The sequence below is a fragment of the Anomaloglossus baeobatrachus genome, chromosome 3 (assembly GCF_048569485.1).
Source record: "Anomaloglossus baeobatrachus isolate aAnoBae1 chromosome 3, aAnoBae1.hap1, whole genome shotgun sequence".
NCBI classification, from domain to species: domain Eukaryota; kingdom Metazoa; phylum Chordata; class Amphibia; order Anura; family Aromobatidae; genus Anomaloglossus; species Anomaloglossus baeobatrachus.
Genome location: NC_134355.1, coordinates 59,108,560 through 59,128,196, shown reverse-complemented (window position 1 = coordinate 59,128,196; position 19,637 = coordinate 59,108,560). Strand labels below are relative to the sequence as shown.

Genomic DNA, 19,637 nt, shown 5'->3' with positions numbered 1-19,637 from the left:
CGTTGCTTCACTTGCCAGTCGCCCCCATTAGCATGTTAGTTTGCCCCTATGTGCGTGTTAACATGCTAATGAATGTGTAGTGTCAGAGGATGATCTCACTCACCTCTCCGCTGCCATCGCATACAGTGGGGGATTTCGGCTCAGTGTGCATGATCCCGGAGTTTGGGCCATGCACATTATGAAGCCGGGTGTACGCGTCCTGGCTTCAAACTGTAGTACTGCGCATGACCCAAACTCTGGGGACATGCGCACTGAACCGGAATCCCCCCCCATCGTATGCGATGGCAGCGAAGAGGTGAGTGAGATCATCCTCTGACACTACACATTCATTAGCATGTTAACACGTACACAGGGGCATACTAACATGCTAATGGGAGCGACTGGCAAGTGAAGCAATGCCCAGAGGACTAGTCCTACTACTACTACTAGTCCCTGCGCTCATTAGCATATGGTAAAGATCTTTATAAATACTTTTTCTAAAGCTCCCTTTATCTATGCTAGTGTATACAGGGACCGTTAGGCAGGGAATAGTAATATGTACCCAGAACTGCTCGTGGTACTGGGTGCATATTGCACCTGACAGGTTCCCTTTAAGAGAGAGTGATCAGAAAGTCTCCAACACTGGCAAATAACCTCACACTGTTCACTAAGCTCCATGTGAGCCCTGAGTGACAGCATAAGAGGAACACAACCATCAGACGTGTATGTGCCGACCCTCCTCCGACATGAGATATTGAGGGAAAGGATCGGGCATGTTGGTTTTCACATGCCCAGTTCTTATGCTCTCACTTAGAGGTGTCTACGTGTGTGGTATTGATGGTAGAAATAACTGTAGCATTATACTATCTGACATCTGCTATGCAAGCTTGCCTAGAGCGTGTGAGATTGTGCACAGTCATGTAGCAGAGCTGAGTTTGTAATGTTCTGCAGTTACATCATCTGTGCGCCATCACATTAGCTATAGATTGAGTGACCTTATGTGTTCAGCCATCATCAGAAAGCGGAACTGTTGTAGATTTATGGAGACCAATTTCGTAACCAGCAGTCGGACGGTCTCGACTCGAGTACCGGAGTAGAATGGAAGCCAATGGGCGGGGGCGACTCCAAGCTCCCAATTGGCTTCCATTGTACTCAGTACATGAGTCCATCCGAGCGCCTGACTGCTGGTTACGAGTACCGAGCATGGTAGTGCACGCTCATGGTAGTGCACGCTCATCAACTGGTAAGGAACATGCTACCAAAGTGGGTAGAAGGATTTTCTCCCGATCCTGACACTGCTCTCTGTTCCCATCTTGTCAGGAGTGGTAGATTTTTGATGAATAGCAGTTTGGACTATAGGTATAGCTGAGCCGCTGGCCCAACCTGTGCGATCAACAATGCTGCAGGCTGAGGCAGCTTTATCTGTGCAGCCCCAGAGGCGCTCAGGGACAATGAAGCTGGCCGGATCTAGCCAGAGAAGCACTTACAAGCTCTATAGCTGATAGGCAAAGAGCCGTAAACAACAAATTTCCACCATTCTGTATAACCGTATTTTTAACAAAAAAAAAAATTACATAATTTGCTTGTTACCAGCAGTAAACAACTGTACCCATTTATGATGATGCGAAAACTCCTTTAAAGCCCTGTGCCCACTGGAAAATGGAATTTTCTCAAGAAAATTCCGCAGGCATTGAAAGATTACTGCACCCGCGGTAAAAAAACAAAACGCGGCAAACCGCACCCGAAAACCGCATACGGTTCGCTGCGGTTTTACCGCGGTATTGCCACGGTTTTGCTGCGTGCATGTTGGTACATGAAAGCTGTCACACAGACGCTGCCATGATCAAGCCTGGACTTAATGGCCGAGATCCGCCGCCATTAACTCCTTATTACCTGGATCGCCACCGCATCTAAAAGAGCTGGGGACACTCCGGTACTGCCGCATAATGCATGCGACAGCACCGGGGCAGCTGTGGCTGATATTCTCGGCTGCAGGAGGTGGGGGGGGGGGGGGTACATTAACCCTGCCCCTCGCCCTCCCCAGCCTGAGAATACCGGGCCGCCGCTGTGTGCTTACCTTGGCTGGAAGGTAAATACACAGCGGAGCCCACGTGTTTTTTTTTTCTATATGTCCGTTTGATTTCTATGTGTATTCTATATGTCTGTGTGTGAGTGATATATGTGTGTGTTCTATGTCTGTGATGTGTGTGTTTACCCTCTGCTCTGCTTCCTCTTCCTGTCATAATGACATCATTTCCCTGCAAACCGCAGGCAGCGATGAACATTACCGCAGGTAAACCGCAAAATACCGGAGGGAATAACGCAGGAAAACGCAATGAACCGCACAGAATTTGCTGCCTGCGGGATTTCACGATTACATGGCAGTCAATGGAGTGAAATCCCGCAGCGATGTGCGGAAAAGAAGTGACATGCAATTGTTTTTGCTGCGGGAATCCCGCAGCAAAACATGCAGCTGTCAAAATCCGCCTAGTGCGCACAGCATTTTTTTTTCCCCATAGGTTTTGCTGGTGATTCACTGCAGAGATGTTATGAGCATTTTCTGCAGCGAAACGTGCAGCAAAACCGCAGGAAATCTGCAGCAAAAACCGGCAAGTGCGCACAGGGCCTAAAAAGGTCAACAGGCTTTTCCCTTATGAGCTGTGGCCACCACCAGTGAGCCCTTATATACAGTATTCTGGAATACTGTATATAAGAGCCCAGGCCCCTCAGTATAACGTAAAACACCATTATAATACCTACGGGGTGGTCCAGTCTGATGGGTGTCGCTGCTCTCTGTCTGGCGCCTTCTCCATCTTTTGAGATCGCCGTCTTCCTTCCCAGCCTCGTGTGTATGACTCGTCTTGTGTTATTCACAGATAGGTCTCCCTTGCGCTCCTGCACATGCACACTTTGATCTGTCCAGCTAAGGACAGAGTAAAGTACTGTAATGCGCAGGCGCGAGAAAAGACCAAAGACCGCTCGCACATGCGCACTATAGTACTTTGATCTGCCCTCAGCCGGGAAGATCAAAGAGCGTATGCGCAGGAGCGCAATGGAGGCCTCTGTGTGAATGACGCAGGACAAGTCATGCACATGGGGCTGGGAAGGAGGACGGCAACTGCACAAGATAGAGGAGGGGCCAGACCAAGAGCAGCGACGCCCATTGGACTGGACCGCCCGCTAGGTGACCATAATAAAAGGTGTTTTACGTTATACAGAGCACTCTGGGCTCTTTTACACAGTATTCTATAGAGTCCACTTTTTGTTGGATCCCTGTCAAACTGCTTTTTAGTTCCAACAAAATCTTATTAAAGAATTTGCAGAATAAACCACATGTATAAAACAGGAATGATAGGGGGAATTAAATATAATACTCTGTAGTGGAAATATTCTAAAGATTAATATATATCCAATTGTGGAAATGTAGGGGAAAAGGAGTGAAATAGGGGGAGAACCAAGGGATGGTGAAAACCAGGTGGGGGGGGGGGGGGATAGAAAGACCATGGTATATCACATTTCTAAACTGAGAAATATATAAATATAAGAAAGTCTTAAGCTTTTTTTTTTTTTTTTTTTAACCCAAAGAGAAAATCGCCTTGTCACATAAAACTGGCCATTTTTCTGTGCTAAGTATCGCAATTTTTCCATGTTTTTCATGGCACTAATGCACGTCTATATTCCTATATTCATTGTTCCACATATTTTAGCACTACAGAGGGCAACGGTCTCTTTTTTTGTTACTATAAATGATGAGAGTTTCGAAATACTTGGATTTGCAATACTCGTAACGAGGACTGTCTAATACTCGCATATGCATTCTGAATAGCATGTGCAATGCAAGTCAATGGGGAAAACTCACAATGTAACGAGTAACCTAAATGCTGCACTATTCGCTACTCGCACGAATAGTGATTAACCCGAATGCCGCACTAGAACTAGACGTGTGAGTAGCGAATAGTACAGCATTTAGGTTACTCGTTACATTGCGAGTATTCCCCATTGACTTGCATTGCATACACTATTTGGAATGCATATGCGAGTATTAGACAGTACTCATTGAGAGTATCGCGAATCTGAGTATTTCGAAACTCGCTCATCATTAATAGTAACAAAAAAGGAGACAGTTGTACACTGCAGTGCTAAGATATGTGGAACAATAAATATAAATATGGGAATATAGACATGCATTACTGCCATTAAAAACATGTAAAAATTGTGATACTTGGCACACAAAAATGGCCAGTTTTATGTGAGCCCAACAGCCAATGGCAATGTTACCTCTCTTTGGGTTATAAAAAAAAAAAAAAAAAAAAAAAGTTTGATAAATATAAGAAAGTTATTTAAAGCCTTATGTATTTCTCAGTTTAGAAATGTGATATACCATGGTCTTTCCCCCCCCCCAATCTCATCATTAGTTACTATGTTTCAGGTACAGTTTACACCTATTCACATTAAAGAGTTAGGCTATGTTCACACTAGAAAAATGATTTTTCTTAAAAAATTTCTTAAGAGTGCACCTGTGTTAAAAAAAAAAAACGCACCAAAAACGCACCTGCGTTTTCGGTGCGTTTTTACCGCTGGTTGCTCCCTGCGTTATTGTGCCAATTATATATGGCAAATAACGCAGTTAGCTGCAGAAAAGAAGTGACATGCTCATTCTTTTTCTTAAGAAAATCTACTGAAAGAATTTTCTTAAGAAAAAAAACGCAGTGTGCGCACAGCTAATTTTTTTTGCCATAGGTTTTGCTGGGGAATGTCTGCAGAAAGGTCACAAGAATTTCTCAAGAAATTTCTGCAGCAAAAACGGACCAAAAACGCAGGTAAAAAACGCAGTGTGTGAACATAGCCTTAGGATGTGCCATCAGTCTTTTTCTTAAACCTCAGAACTAAGCCCGAATAATGCCACTACACCCCCTGACCCATTGAGATCAGTCTCATTTTCCGGTGTTGATGGAATCTGTTCTGTGAACTCGCAGAATGGGTGGGGTGTCTCCCAGGTCAGACCACACCGATAATTAAAAGTGATCGCTCAGCCTATTCATTTACCATCACTTTATGAAATAGGAATATTACTTTTAATAAGGGTTTAAAACCTCTATCCCCTGGCTGCAAATAGTTTGTTTTTTTAAACTGCTTCGCTCACCCTCCTCAGGTCCAGCACTGAGCTCCCGCTGCTCCCAACAGCACCACAACCAATAACTGAGCGTGCGGCTCCGCCAGAGCTTGACAGCATAACCCGCTGAGCTCAGTGATTGGCTGCAGCGCTGACAACATGGCTGCTGCGCTGGAGACTAAGGTTTCCCCACAATCAGAGTTTTTTCACGCTGCAGAATTTCTGCACCTCAGTTTACTTGCACCAGATATAACATGTATGCACCAATTGCTTTGCCATTAGCAGCTTATTTTTGTGTACAGGCATCTGACAGCTCAGAGTAATACAAAGGACATCCGCCCGGTTTTGCATAGACTTACCGTTAATTATTTCTGCATCACGATCCTCATTGTGGAGCCTGAATGAGTGCAGCTGAAAGAAATGTAAGTCTTAACACATTTTTGCTTGCCGGCTCATCCCCAAGAGCTGAAGTGTTGCTGTGCTTGAGTGCGATCCGGCTTTTTGGCTCCAAGGCAACGAGATGACAAGTGCAAGAAGAGAAGAGGCCCGGTCTTCCTTTTCTAGTGCAAAAATAAAAAAATATGACCTCCACTTAGGGTGTTCCAACAAGCCCTGCAAACACAAGCAGAGGAGAGCATTCACAATGGGAGCACAGCCTGGTGTACACATCCGTTTATGAAAATACACAGGAAATAACCAGAATCGCACCAACTTTTATATAAATGACATCAACTTCAAAATTATCTAATGCTCCAGCATCTGTCAGCTGATCCCAGGCCGACGGAGCATCGTCAGCCCACTCTTTTATTGTAATCTGATTAATTGTTAATGCAGGTTGCACCAGATGGGGAATTAAACATATTGCCTGATCACGAAAGAGAAAATACTGGAGTCACTGCAACTGCTGCCTGCCAGCAACGTAACGGCCAGAAACGGCCACCAGCATGTATTGGAACTGCGTCTGGGTCCGGCGGGGCCCCCCCCCCGCACACGCCGCGTCTGGGGCCGGCAGGCACCCCCCCGCACACGCCGCGTCTGGGGCCGGCGGACACCCCCCCGCACACGCCGCGTCTGGGGCCGGCTGGCACCCCCCCCCCCGCACACGCCGCGTCTGGGACCGGCGGGCACCCCCCCCCCCGCACACGCCGCGTCTGGGGCCGGCGGGCACCCCCCCCGCACACGCCGCGTCTGGGGCCGGCGGGCACCCCCCCCCGCACACGCCGCGTCTGGGGCCGGCGGGCACCCCCCCCCCGCACACGCCGCGTCTGGGGCCGGCGGGCACCCCCCCCCCGCACACGCCGCGTCTGGGGCCGGCGGGCACCCCCCCGCACACGCCGCGTCTGGGGCCGGCGGGCACCCCCCCCGCGTCTGGGGCCGGCGGGCACCCCCCCCGCACACGCCGCGTCTGGGGCCGGCGGGCACCCCCCCCGCACACGCCGCGTCTGGGGCCGGCGGGCACCCCCCCCGCACACGCCGCGTCTGGGGCCGGCGGGCACCCCCCCCGCACACGCCGCGTCTGGGGCCGGCGGGCACCCCCCCCCGCACACGCCGCGTCTGGGGCCGGCGGGCACCCCCCCCGCACACGCCGCGTCTGGGACCTTGCTACTAACACATATTTACAGAGGTTTTTGCACAGAGTCCACTAGGGCCCTATAGTAGTGTCCTGCAGGAAACACTACGTGGTGCTCGATCACTTCCTGCACACAGCAAAGTGAATGTCCACTGGATGTGAACACATTGTTGGCTGCAGTACAAATCAACTGAGAATTAGTCAGCAACCTTGTAGGTATCTTTCTGAGCTCCTCCGAAATAAAATATGACCACATCAAGATTCAGGTAAACTCTGATGTGACCCCTTTGTCTGCCTGCGCCAGAAATAAATATTATTATTATTAATAGTTTATGACAGCAACAGCGGGATGAAAGCCAGTCAGACACGGCCAGGAATAGATAGCAAGACCTGTCCCACATATTCCCTTCCTGTTGCACCTGTCAATCAAATAGCAGTGCATTGCTGGAACTTTACTTGCACATATTTCTGAAATAATACATCCAATCTCTGAACAAAAGCTCTGCTTACATTCAGCATCCTAGCACTGGCTTTACTTTATACATAAAAATCCTGGTCGTTTCCCTTTAATGGAAACCAATCATCAGGATTTTCCTATATAACCTAAAGCCAGTGCTATGCTGGCACTATCAGGCTGATTCTATACATACCTGTAGTGGTCAGCTCGGATGTTTAGGTTTTGAAATCCAAGAAAGTAAAGTTTATAAAATAGTCAGCTTCTTGAGTGACAGCAGCTGAGAAGCAGATAATATCTGGGGGTGTATGCATATTTATCCCCTCCCCCTGTTAGAATTAGTATAAGTAATATACAATCAATTTAATTTTTGACTTGCAGGACCTGTGCGAGGTTATACCCATGTGACCAGAAGGGGCGGGGCCTCAGACAACAGAAAAAGTTGGCTCCTGGTATCAGCTTTAATGGCTGAGGCCCCGCCCCTTCTGGTCACATGGGTATGACCTCAGCACAGGTCCTGCAAGTCAAAAATTAAATTGATTGTATATTACTTATACTAATTCTAACAGTGGGAGGGGATAACTATGAATACCCCCCAGATATTAACTGCTTCTCAGCTGCTGTCACTCAAGAAGCTGATGATTTTATAAACTTTACTTTCTTGGATTTCAAAACCTATACATCCGAGCTGAGCACTACAGGTATGTATAGAATCAGCCTGATAGTGACAGTATAGCACTGGCTTTAGGTTATATACAAAAATCCTGATGATTGGTTCCCTTTAAGCAGTCAGATGTTGCACACAGTCATTGATTTTCAAAGGAACCTGTCACAAGGTTTTTCCCTTATGAGCTACAGCCACCACCAGCGAGCCCTTATATAAAGCATTATAATAGTGTATATAAGAGCCCAGGCCGCTCTGTATAACGTAAACACGCCTTTATAATATTCACCGAAGAGGTGCTCTGGTCCGATGGGCGTCGCAGCTCTCAGTCCAGCGCCTCTCCTATCTTGTGCAATCGCCGTCCTCCTGCCCAGCCCCTGTGTGCATGACACGTCCTGCGTCATTCACATAAAAGCCGCCATTGCTTTCTGCGCACTTTCATATGCCCGAATGAGCGCAGATCAAACTGTTATGGTGTGCATGCTTGGGCATTCTTTGACCTGTCCTCAGGCCTGCGCATTTCAGTACTTTGCTCTGCCCTCATCCAGGCAGATCAAAGTGCGCATGCGCAGGAGCTCAATGGAGGCCTCTCTGTGGATGACATAGGATGCATCGTGCACACGGGGCTGGGCAGCAGAACAGCGATCGCACAAAGATTGAAAAGGCGCTGGACCGCGAGCAGCAACACCCACCGGACCGGACTGCCCCCTAGGTGAGTATAATAATAATAATAATAATAATAAATAAAAAAAAAAAAAAAAAAAAAGTGTTTTCTTACGTGCAATAGAGCGGCCTGGGTTCTTATATACTACATCCTGGAGTGCTGTATACAAGGTCTCACCGGTGGTGGCCGCAACTCATAAGGGAAAAACCTGGCGACAGGTTCCCTTTAAGTAGCCAAATAGACAAATAAATGGGGCTCCCCTTTGTCGTCATGTCCTTGCAGAAAAGATGGGTTAAATGGCCTCCTCCTGAAAAAAAAAAAAAAAAAAAAAAAAAAAGAGGGGGGGGGGGGGGATCCAGTCATGATTAGCAGAATGCAGCGCAGAAGGCATCAGGTCGTCCCAATGACCAGGAACCCAAACAATTTCTAGCAAATCCCAGTACTCGTGCAGTGAAGGTGAAGGCGAGGAGCAGCCGTACGTGTGGCGACGCTGGATCCCAGCAGGTGTCTTCACCTAAAATGACTCACTTTTGTGGTTACTGTTGGAAAAGTCATTCATCAGCCGACGACGTCTGCTGACACCAACACAGCCTCTGGGCTTATTGTAAAATTTGGAACATTAGACGTCATCATCGAACTAACAAAGCAAGATCACCTGAGCTACAGATGCAGGAAATATCAGATTGCTGACAGAGCAAAACCTGAATAAACTGCGAGGCTAAACCTATTCAAAGCCTGGGAGAGAACTGCCCGGGGCGCTAAGAGGAGCTGCTGAATATAAGCCATAAATGGGGGAGGGGGTGAACGTAATGCAGACAGAAATCAGCATTTTGTGTAGGTGTTCCTCTCCAGTGCCTTGGCCAGCAGATGTCTACTACTTTTGCTGCAGCTGCATCCCCCTCCTCCCTCACTTTATTACACTATACATGATGCCTGTTTTCTTAGCTTAAAAGTAAAACGTTGGGAGATTTATACTTTAATGTCCACATTCACGAGGATGTGTTCTTCTGACCTTGTGTGCAGTCGCCTGTCCTGACATCCAGTGTCCAGGTTTCAGGTGACTGTTGGTTAGAACATTAAATAAATAAAATTAAAAAAAAAAAAAAAAAAAAAAAGTTATATATAATAAAATCCTGACCTCTACTTTTCCCCAGTGAGTGACCGCTGCAGCCAAGCAGTAACCTCATGACTGAGCGGTGATGTCACTCATACATTGGGACAACTGCAGTCACCGATTGGCTGCAGAGGTCACATCCAAACTTCATATAACCAAAAACTGTCGGGAACGCTGGATTGATCGCCGAGGAATGGGAAAAGGAAATCTTTTTCATTTAAAGTTTTTCACCAGCGCAGCTGCACTTTCCTTGTGTGTGAAGGGGAATTGCAGAGCTGCAGACAGCGACTGGTGCGGGGTGTAACTAATCAATTTCCAGCTAATCCCTTCCTTTACCAGCCAGGATTAGACCTTTTATTTTTGGTAACACACAGCAATGTGGCGGTGGCTTTAGTGCTGCTATGTACAGATGTGTCGGCTCACTGGATCTGTGGTTTCTTTTTCGCGCCAGTACAGACCCCGACACTTATTACAGTGAAGGGCAAAACTGACGACAGTCCCGAAAGCTTCATACAAAAATCTGATCTTCATTAATAACATGGGATATGTTGAGGGGGGTGGGGGTGGGGGGGGTTAAAAGGAGTTGTCTAGTGAAACCAATTCAAAAAGGTTAACTTACCAATCGCTACAGATCACAACGGTGGGACACACCAAAAAAAAAAAAAATAATGCCTGACCGCAGCCCCCATTCATTCCCTATGGAGCCATCAGAAAAAGCCAACTGCTGCACTCGCATATAGCAGCGGTGGAGCATCAACACTGCAAGGGAGTATTAAAGTGCCCCATTCTGCTGATCGGCGCAGGTCCCAGCAGTCAGACCACCTCTACTTACACCAATATGCAAGCTGGATAGGTGATTAAAGGGCGGTTGTCCTATGAAAACATTAAAAGGGAACCTGTCAGGTGCAGTATGTACCCAGAACCACGAGCAGATGTGGGTGTATACGGCTAATCCCTGCCTAACTGTCCCTGTATACACTAGCATAGATAATGGGATCTTTAGAAAAAGTATTGTTAAAGGGAACCAAACATCAGCATTTTCCTATATAAGGTGCAGCCAGTGCAGTACTGGCACTATCAGGCACAGTGTGTACATACCATCAGGGGGCAGCTCGGGTGTTTAGGCAGTGAAATTCAACTTTATAAAGTTTGAAAATTCATCCACTTTTTGATTGACGTGTGCACCTCTCCAGATCCGGTCGGGTTATGCACGTGATTCCCACCCCCCACCGCCTGTTCCTCCCTCTCTCTGGCCGTATGTAAATTTCTAATCTTCAGTTACATGGCGTCGGAGTTGGCGCCTACGCATAGTGCTGATCTCCGACGCCGTGTTTCTGAAGCCCACAGTATTATGGTGCATGAGAGGGCGGCGCATGCGCCCTCGCTTCTTCAGATCTGTTGTGACCGCGGAAGCGCTCGGTCACAACAGGACTGGAGAACAGCTGATCTTACCCCGATTAGCTGCAGCAGACATCTCCTACGATATCATCTGCTGCAGCTAATCGGTAAGATCAGCTGTTCTCCAGTCCTGTTGTGACCGCGCGCTTCCGCGGTCACAACAGATCTGAAGAAGCGAGGGCGCATGCGCCGCCCTCTCATGCACCATAATACTGTGGGCTTCAGAAACACGGCGCCGGAGATCAGCGCTATGTGCCGGCGCTAACTCCGACGCCATGTAACTGAAGATTAGAAATTTACATACGGCCAGAGAGAGGGAGGAACAGGCGGTGGGAAGGGGGGGGCAGGGATACACACCCATAACCCGCCCGGACATTATTAGTAGAGGTGCACAAGTCAATCAAAAAGTGCATGAATTTTCAAACTTTATAAAGTTGAATTTCACAGCCTAAACATCCGAGCTGCCCCCTAATGGTATGTACACAATGTGCCTGATGGTGCAGCCAGTGCAGTACTGGCTGCACCTTATACATGAAAATCCCAATGTTTGGTTCCCTTTAAAGATTTTATATTATGCTAATGAGCGCAGGGACTAGTCCCAAGAGCGTTATATCCCCCAACTAGTCTGCCCTCTTTGCATGTTCGCATGCCCACAGGGGTGTACTAACATGCTATTCAATGCAGCGTCACCAGCGGAGCCGCACGTACCTGTGTTCGCTGTGATCATGCTTCTGAATGCCCGGCACTTCCGGTCATATGCAGTATGAAGCCGGGTGTATGCGACCCAGCTTCAGAGGTCTACTGCGCATGACCGGAAGTGCCCGGTATTCAGAAGCGCAATCACAGCGAACACAGGTAGGCACTGCATCGCTGGTGACGCTGCATTGCATAGCATGTTAGCATGTTAGGAAACCCACAGGTGTGTACTAAGAGGGCGGACTAGTCGGGAGACATAACGCTCTTGGGACTAGTCCCTGCACTCATTAGCATAAGATAAAAGATCTTTAGAAATACTTTTTCTGAATATCTCTTTATCTATGATATTGTATACAGCGACAGTTAGGCAGGGATTAGCAATATCCACCCAGAACTGCTTGTGGCTCTGGATGTATATTGCACCTGACAGGTTCCCTTTAAGTATTAGAAAAATATGGCCTCCCTCTTCCAGAAACTGCATCACACTAGTCCACAAGTTGTAGCTTTACAGGCAAGGTCCATTCATTAAAGAGGGCTGAGCTGCCACTCTACACACCTCCCATGGATAGGAGTGACAGATTTTGGAAAACAGTGGCCATGATCTTCTAACCCTGAAAACTCTTCATTTTTTTTTTTTTTTTTTAAATAAATCTTTATTTTTATATAGCGCTAACATATTCCACAGCGCTTCACATACATCAGGAACGCTGTCCCCATTGGGGCTCAAAATCTAGAGTCCCCATCTGTATGTCTTTGGAGTGTGGGAGGAAAATCGGAGTATCCGGAGGAAACCCACGCGAACACGGGGAGAACATACAAACTCCTTGCAGATGTTGTCCTTGGTGGGATTCGAACCCAGGACCCCAGCGCTGCAAGGCTGCAGTGCTAACCACTGAGCCACCATGTCGCTCATAGTCGGATATCTGCGTCCGTCACTGACAATTATCTGATCACTAGAGCACTGACCGCACTGAGTGATGGACTCCCCGGCTCAGGTCACTGTTCTCCTCCAAAAAGTAAGAGCTTACAAATTATTTTCTATGCTTATTATTTGAATAGAAATGGCCTCAGTGAGTCTATCGCTCTAAGGGCTCATTCAGACGACCGTTCCATTTGTCCTGGTCAGTTTCATTGGGTTTTTTTGCAGACCTACTGACAAGAGCATCTTTTCAATGTCTTTTGTGATGGATCTGATGGCATACGGAAGCACTTCACGTGCCATCAGTTACTACAAAAAACACATTGGTGTCGGTATGTCCATTTCGTTATTATGGAACATGTCCTATTCTGTTCCGCAAATGCAGATTGTGCCACAATACAAGTCAATACACAGCAGTGTGCGAGCAGCGGCGGGGGACGACCAGCGCTGCCGCCAGGAGGTTAGCCAAGTTCATTACCTGCAGTGATTAAGTCCGCTGAACTCGTGTCGTCAGCGCTCGTCACTGAGTTCCATGCCCGCAGCGATATCACCACAAGTCTCTTGAGCGTCCCAAGGCTGTGACTAGCGGTGACGTCACAGGCCGTTCGCGATACTTCACGTGAAAACGCGGAGGCCACTGAACTCCGAGACGAACGCCGACGTCAGGAGTACAGCAGCATTTATCACAGCAGGTAATGTACCTAGATAACCTCATGACATCGGCGCTCGTCATGCCCTGCAGTGACATGGGCTGACCTGATGATATTAGCTCAGGTCACTGCACTGCCCTCCCAGCCAAAAGGAAACACTCTGTTCTTCATTGACTGAGATAATGAGTATGGATCGACGTTGGACCCCCTTATTGGATTACGTCGGACCCAAACTTGTTTTTTTCCTTTCAATAAATTGGTGAAAGAGGGAATGTGTTTTTTTTTTCAAAATTTAAAAATTTGTTTGTTGTTTTTTTTTCTTCTTTTTTTAGTACTACTTGACTGGGTTAGTGATGTCTGGTGTCTGACAGACACCGTGACATGCCTAATGCTAGGGCTTGATGCAGGTGACATTACACAGCTGGTATCAACCCCATATATTACCCAGTTTGGAAAGGGGATGAGCTGGAGCAAAGCACCAGATATGGCGCATCTAATGGATGCGCCACGTCTGGGGCAGCTGCGGCCTGCTATTTTAGGCTGGGGAGTGTCCAATAACTGTGGCCCTCCCTAGTCTGAGAATATCAGACCACAGCTGTCCGCTTTACCTTGGCTGGTGATCCAATTTGGGAGGGACCCCACGTCGATTTTTTTTTTTTTTAAATGATTTATTTATTTGGCTACATACAAGGCTAAACACCCTTTAGTGCCAAATGAAAGGCACTAAAGGGTGCAAGATTACAAAATGCAGAGGAGTGGGACGTTATATATGTCTTTCTCATCTATCCATCCAGCTTTTGATTCGCAAAAAAAAAACAAACAAAAACACCACAGAGGGCACACAGATCGTATACGGAATGGAACAGATGTCACATGGATGCAGGGATCAGCTCCCAGAGCGCAGTGGTGCATTTAACCAGTGTGAGGCCCAGACAGAAGCTCAGGCCTCAGCTCGGTGGTGAGCGATCAGAGAGATGTGTTTCAGGAACCCGAATAATCAACGTCTAGTTACACTTCAACTCTAATATATGGGGATGGTTAAGGACAGTTTCTCTGTATTTAGAATATGAGGCTTTTTCTACAAAATATGAGTAAAGTGTGAAGGGAAAGCTACAGATCACCCAATCCTGCACTGATCGGTTGGTGCTGCTTCTGCTCTACAGAAATTAAGTAGATTAAGAAAAGTGGGTGAGTGATTCCAAGCTCAAACAATGTCATTGAAATGCAGCGCCGCACATCACCCATGAGGGCCCCCCAAAAGTCAGTGCTGTGCGAGGGAAGAGCTTTCCTCTAACCCTGGACACCCAAGGAGGATCTATCCGCTCCCCAGACATCTGCTCTGGTGAATACTTCTACAGCTTTGCCAAGACCCCAGCGTTGTGCCATGCCTCTGTTACTCCTCCTCGACATTTTTAATAAATTGGCAGCCATCACTGTCCAATCAATGTGGTCAGTATTAGACTCTGGCGATACCTTTCTAACAAGGTGTATAGTAACACCCAATAATCAATTTACACATACATTTCCAGGAAGAGTAAGGCTACTTTCACACATCCGGTTTGAGCACTGCGGCTCAATTCGGCTGTGAAAACTATGCAACAGATGCGGCGAAAACACCGCATCCTTTGCATAAGTTTTTTCATGCGGCCCGTCCGTTTTTTTCCGGTTGCGGCATGCTACTGAGCATGCGCAGTGGAAAAAACCGCATGCGGCGAGCGGATCCTTTTTTTTCCGCATCGCGCCGCATCCGGCCTCCATAGGTATGCATTGAAAAATGCGCCGCAGCGGCCGGATACGGCGCAATGCGGCGTTTTTTGCCGGAGCAAAAAACGTTGCAGGGAATGTTCGATCCGGCCGCTGCATCGGCTAAATCTGCCGCATGCAGCAAAAACCGGACCGAACGCAAGCCCCTGCGGCACAATACGGCACTAATGTAAGTCTATGCAAAAAAAAAAACGCAACCGGCGTTACAAAAGCCGGTTGCGGTTTTTCTGCAGAACGCCGTATTGTGCCGCAGAGCAAAAATCCGGATGTGTGAAAGTAGCCTAATAGAGGAACTGCAACACTGCCCAAATCAGGGGGTGAGTAGATGCACTTGTGATATGGGCAGTTGTTAAATCAATTCATCAATAATGGAAAAGCCAAGTGATGGCAGAGAGCCACAGCTCTGTGCCAAGTGTTGGCTTTAGTGGACTGGACACAATCCCCCCCCCCCCCCCCCCCATCACTGGTACCGCACACAGCAGAACGACTGGGGCTGCACCCGTGTGCCCAGAGCACCAGGCTTTACATGTCTAAAGGGTGATTTACACGCTGCGACATCGCTAGCGATCTCTTTAATGATGTGACACGCCAGATTGCAGATGCGATCTGCCGAGATCGCACATCGGCACTACAAAACCGACCTATGTGCGATCTCGGCAGATCGCATCTGCAATCTGGCGTGTCACATCATTAAAGAGATCGCTAGCGATGTCGCAGCGTGTAAAGCACCCTTAAGACTAAACTGAATGGAGCAAGCAGATCGGGGTGTGATACTTTAGGCCATGCTCCTATTTAGCGGGTTTTTTTGTGCAAATTAAAAAAAGCGGCTTCTACAGAACCAGCGATAAGATTTCTAAAATCTCATGCACATGATTTGCTTTTTGTCCCCGTCCTTTAAGTGAATTGGAGACCTGCTGCTTTTTTTTTTTAAACTGCAGAAATCAATTCTTTCCGTGGGGTGTTTTGTTTTATGTTTTTTTTCCCCCAGTATAGAAATCAACGAGAAAGTGTCCGCCTGCAGAAAATGTATATACCCGAAAACGTAGCAAGACAGAGCACACGCTGACTCCATCTGCTCCATTATAGTCAATGGCACCATGCGTCCGAAACACGTTTTGCGGGGGAGGGGGTCGGACGCGTGCCCCGATGGGACCAGTGAACGTAGGTGAAAATGCAATGTGAATGTAGCCTTAGGCTGCTTTCACACATCCGGTTTTTGCTGTGCGGCACAATCCGGCTCTTTGCAGAAAAAAAACAAAACACCACAATCGGTTTTTTTTTGCCGCCAGTTGCGTTTTTTCCGCATAGACTTTCATTAGTGCCGGATTGTGCCGCATGGCCTTGCATTCGGTCCACTTTTTGCCGGATGCGGCATATTTAGCCCATGCGGCGGCCGGAAGGAACGTTGCCTGGCACTTTTTTTGTCCAGAAAAAAAAAAACGCATCGCGACGCATTTTTCAATGCATACCTATGGACGCCAGATGCGGCACAAAACACATCCGGACACCAAATGTGTTTTTTTGCACTGCGCATGCTCAGTAGCGTGCCGCAACCGGCAAAAACCGGACGGGCCGCATGTAAAAACTTATGCAAAGGATGCAGGTTTTTTCGCCGCATCCGTTGCATAGGTTTTAGAGCCGGATTTAGCCGCAGTGCTCAAACCGGATGTGTGAAAGCAGCCTAAGAAAGCAGAGAACCTGGAAGAGTAAGGAGGGTGCAAGGAGAGCAGCGCGTCCGCCATCTACACATCCAGAGCTGGGGGAGAGAAGCCCGGGTGCCCTGTAGGGATCCAGCGCTGCTTGTAATCTATAGGGCACCTGAGAGATGACAAAGTGGGATCCAGACAGACACCAACACCCCTGTCAGCCTCGAAAAAAATCAGAGAAAATAACAGTCACATCGGGGGCCGCGCCATCTATATAGCGCCCAGAGGGATGACGGTGACATCCACTTGTGGCAGGGGAGAATAGGGGCACAGATCACACCACTACAACGGGAGCGGTGAAGACTGATACCAAGAAGTAAATGGGAGGTGCTCCCCAATAATAATGGGACTCTGACAAATACGGCCCCCGTCCCCAGGAAGAAAAATTACAATTCCATTGTCTCCAAATTGATACATACAATCTGGGATCTTCTGGTGACAAGAAATGAAGGGGAAAGGGGGGAGCAAGGAAGGAATCTAGAATTAGGACTTACCATGGGGGGATGGTTCAGGTAAAACACAGCTTAAGCTGAGGGAAAATAGGGGGGCACAACTCATTCCACTGATTCAGAGATTAAAGGGCTTTTTTTTTTTTTTTTTTTTTTTTTAAATGTACGCATTTGTAAATAATATTTGGAGTTGGGTTTCATTAAAGAAATGTTGCACCTTTGATGTGGTCATAAATCAGCTAAGAGGAGCTCAGAAAAGAAGGCAGAATGAGCTCACTAATTGTTTCTCAGTTAACTCCTTCAACAGAAAGCAATAGGCAGTGCTACGCACAACAGATATAAAAAGCAAACGGCGCAACGTTTTTAATCAAACAAAAGCAAAAGTTATTTTTTAGCCATAAATATACATTGTAAAAAATAAAAGCGGTTCCAAAGAGGTGCCCAATAAAAATAAGAGGTGGAGTGATACAGACCGTGCAAGAGATAAGTGAACAGGTCGCACCCCCAATCCAAGACACCCCCCCCCCCCGATCCTCATCCCCCCGGGACTCCCCCATCCACCAGACCCAGGAGGCTCATCGTGCACCCCACCAGGATCCCCAACCCTCATCCCCCCTGGGATCCCCATCCACTACCCCCAGAAGCCTCATCCTCCCCCCCCCACCAACCACCACCCCCAGAAGCCTCATCCTCCTCCGCACCAGGATCCCCAACCCGATTTTTAGCCCCCCCCCCCAAGATCCACATCCCCATCCCCCTGAGGATCTCCAACTCTATCCTCACCCCCCCCCCCTCCCCCGGGATCCACATCCACCACCTCCAATATTCTTATCTCCCCTCCTCACCAACCCAATCCTCACCCACCCTCGAATCCCAATCCCCCACCCAATCTTAATCTCCCCCAGGATCCCCAAACTGATCCACATCCCCCTCCTTGATCCTCATCTGCGTCAGGATCTCCAAACCGATCCTCATCTGCCTCAGGATCCCTAAACCAATCCCCATTCCCCTCCCTGATCCTCATCTGCCTCAGGATCCCTAAACCAACCCTCATCCCCCTGGGATCCCCATCCCCTACCTGATCCTTATCCCCCCACCCCCATTACAGATGTCTGCCCTCTCCCACACAGGCAATATTGGGGGATTAGAGGATGCACTTTCACACTATTCTAGATCAGCCAACTACACTGCCATTATCCTCCCATCTCTAGTCTGATACGGCCAATCATTATCTTGCAGATCACCTGGATCTGTTGACAGATCTAGTCGGGGGGGGGGGGGGGGAGGGGGACTTTTATGGGAGAATTTCACCTATAAAGTCCATGATCCTGGGGCTCTGCTATGACTGTACAGCGATAGATATTGTACAATCTGATTGTACAGGAGGAAATCGCCGCCTCCTCTGGTTTATAGTCGGGACTCCACACACAGAACTATTGGAAATCTATAACATTCCACCAGATCCTATCGTGACATGATGATGACAGATATAGTCGCAATGATCAAACCTCCAGATCGTGCAATCTGATTGCTCCATCATCATTACAGGGGCTCGTTACGTCTAGGGCGAGGAGGACAATACAATGAAGTCCGCGCGGCACAAGTTTCTGTTACGGGCGATGTCGCACACGATTCCGATCCTTACGATCTCTCACTTACCGTTGTTGTTCTAGATGATATCAGTATCCAAGCGGAGACCCTCGGCAATAGCGCGCGGCCCAGACCCCGGCCTCCAATTCCAATCTTTTCCCCGCCCTCGACAGTCAATTCCGGATTCCTTTCCACCACCACCCCGGGGATTACTCCAGGGCCTACCCGTTCCCAGAAGCCTGCTTCCAGTCACCGAGGCGTAGGCTGCCGCTGCTGTGTGTCAGTCAGCGGTGGCGGCGGAGGCTCCTGTGGAGGCAGCAGCGCAGCATCACCCCCTCCGAGGCTGACCGCGACGGAAAATAACGAAGAGGGCGAGACAACGCTGACAGACAGCAACACGCAGCCAATCACAAGTCAGAATAGATGCATTAGCCAATTAAAAGCCGATATGGCCGAGACAGCGTGGCTCAGGTCGGTGCGGTTAGCCAATCAGAGCGCTGTTGGCTGCCAACCATGCGTACAATGGGCGGGACGAGCAGTAAGTTAGGTAGAGATGGGGCGCTGTATAACCCGGTAGCGTTAGAGGGAGGCAGTCAGCGGGTGAGAACCCCGGCGGGAGGTTGTGCTCCAGCTCCGTGCTCTATGTCCCCTTCTCCCCTCCTGCCTTCCCCTTGCTCTCTGTTCCCTTCTCCCCTCCTGCCTTCCCCTTGCTCTCTGGTTCCCTTCTCCCCTCCTGCCTTCCCCTTGCTCTCTGTCCCCTTCTCCCCTCCTGCCTTCCCCTTGCTCTCTGTCCCCTTCTCCCCTCCTGCCTTCCCCTTGCTCTCTGGTTCCCTTCTCCCCTCCTGCCTTCCCCTTGCTCTCTGTCCCCTTCTCCCCTCCTGCCTTCCCCTTGCTCTCTGTCCCCTTC

The 19,637-nt window shown here is 48.5% G+C and overlaps 1 protein-coding gene across 3 annotated transcripts in view; it reads right to left on the bottom strand.

The window, feature by feature from the left end:
• SOCS5 (suppressor of cytokine signaling 5) overlaps positions 1-19,072 on the bottom strand; it is a 51,370-nt gene extending 32,298 nt beyond the window's left edge. Inside the window, exons 1-2 of one of the 3 annotated variants that reach the window (XM_075339198.1) lie at positions 18,800-19,072; positions 5,452-5,704 (exon numbers count right to left, since the gene is read on the bottom strand). The gene's annotated coding sequence lies outside the window, so the exon portion shown is untranslated. The remainder of the gene's footprint in view (positions 1-5,451; positions 5,705-18,799) is intronic. The other 2 variants (XM_075339199.1, XM_075339200.1) reach the window with 2 other exon arrangements.
• Between the last annotated feature and the right edge of the window lie 565 nt (positions 19,073-19,637).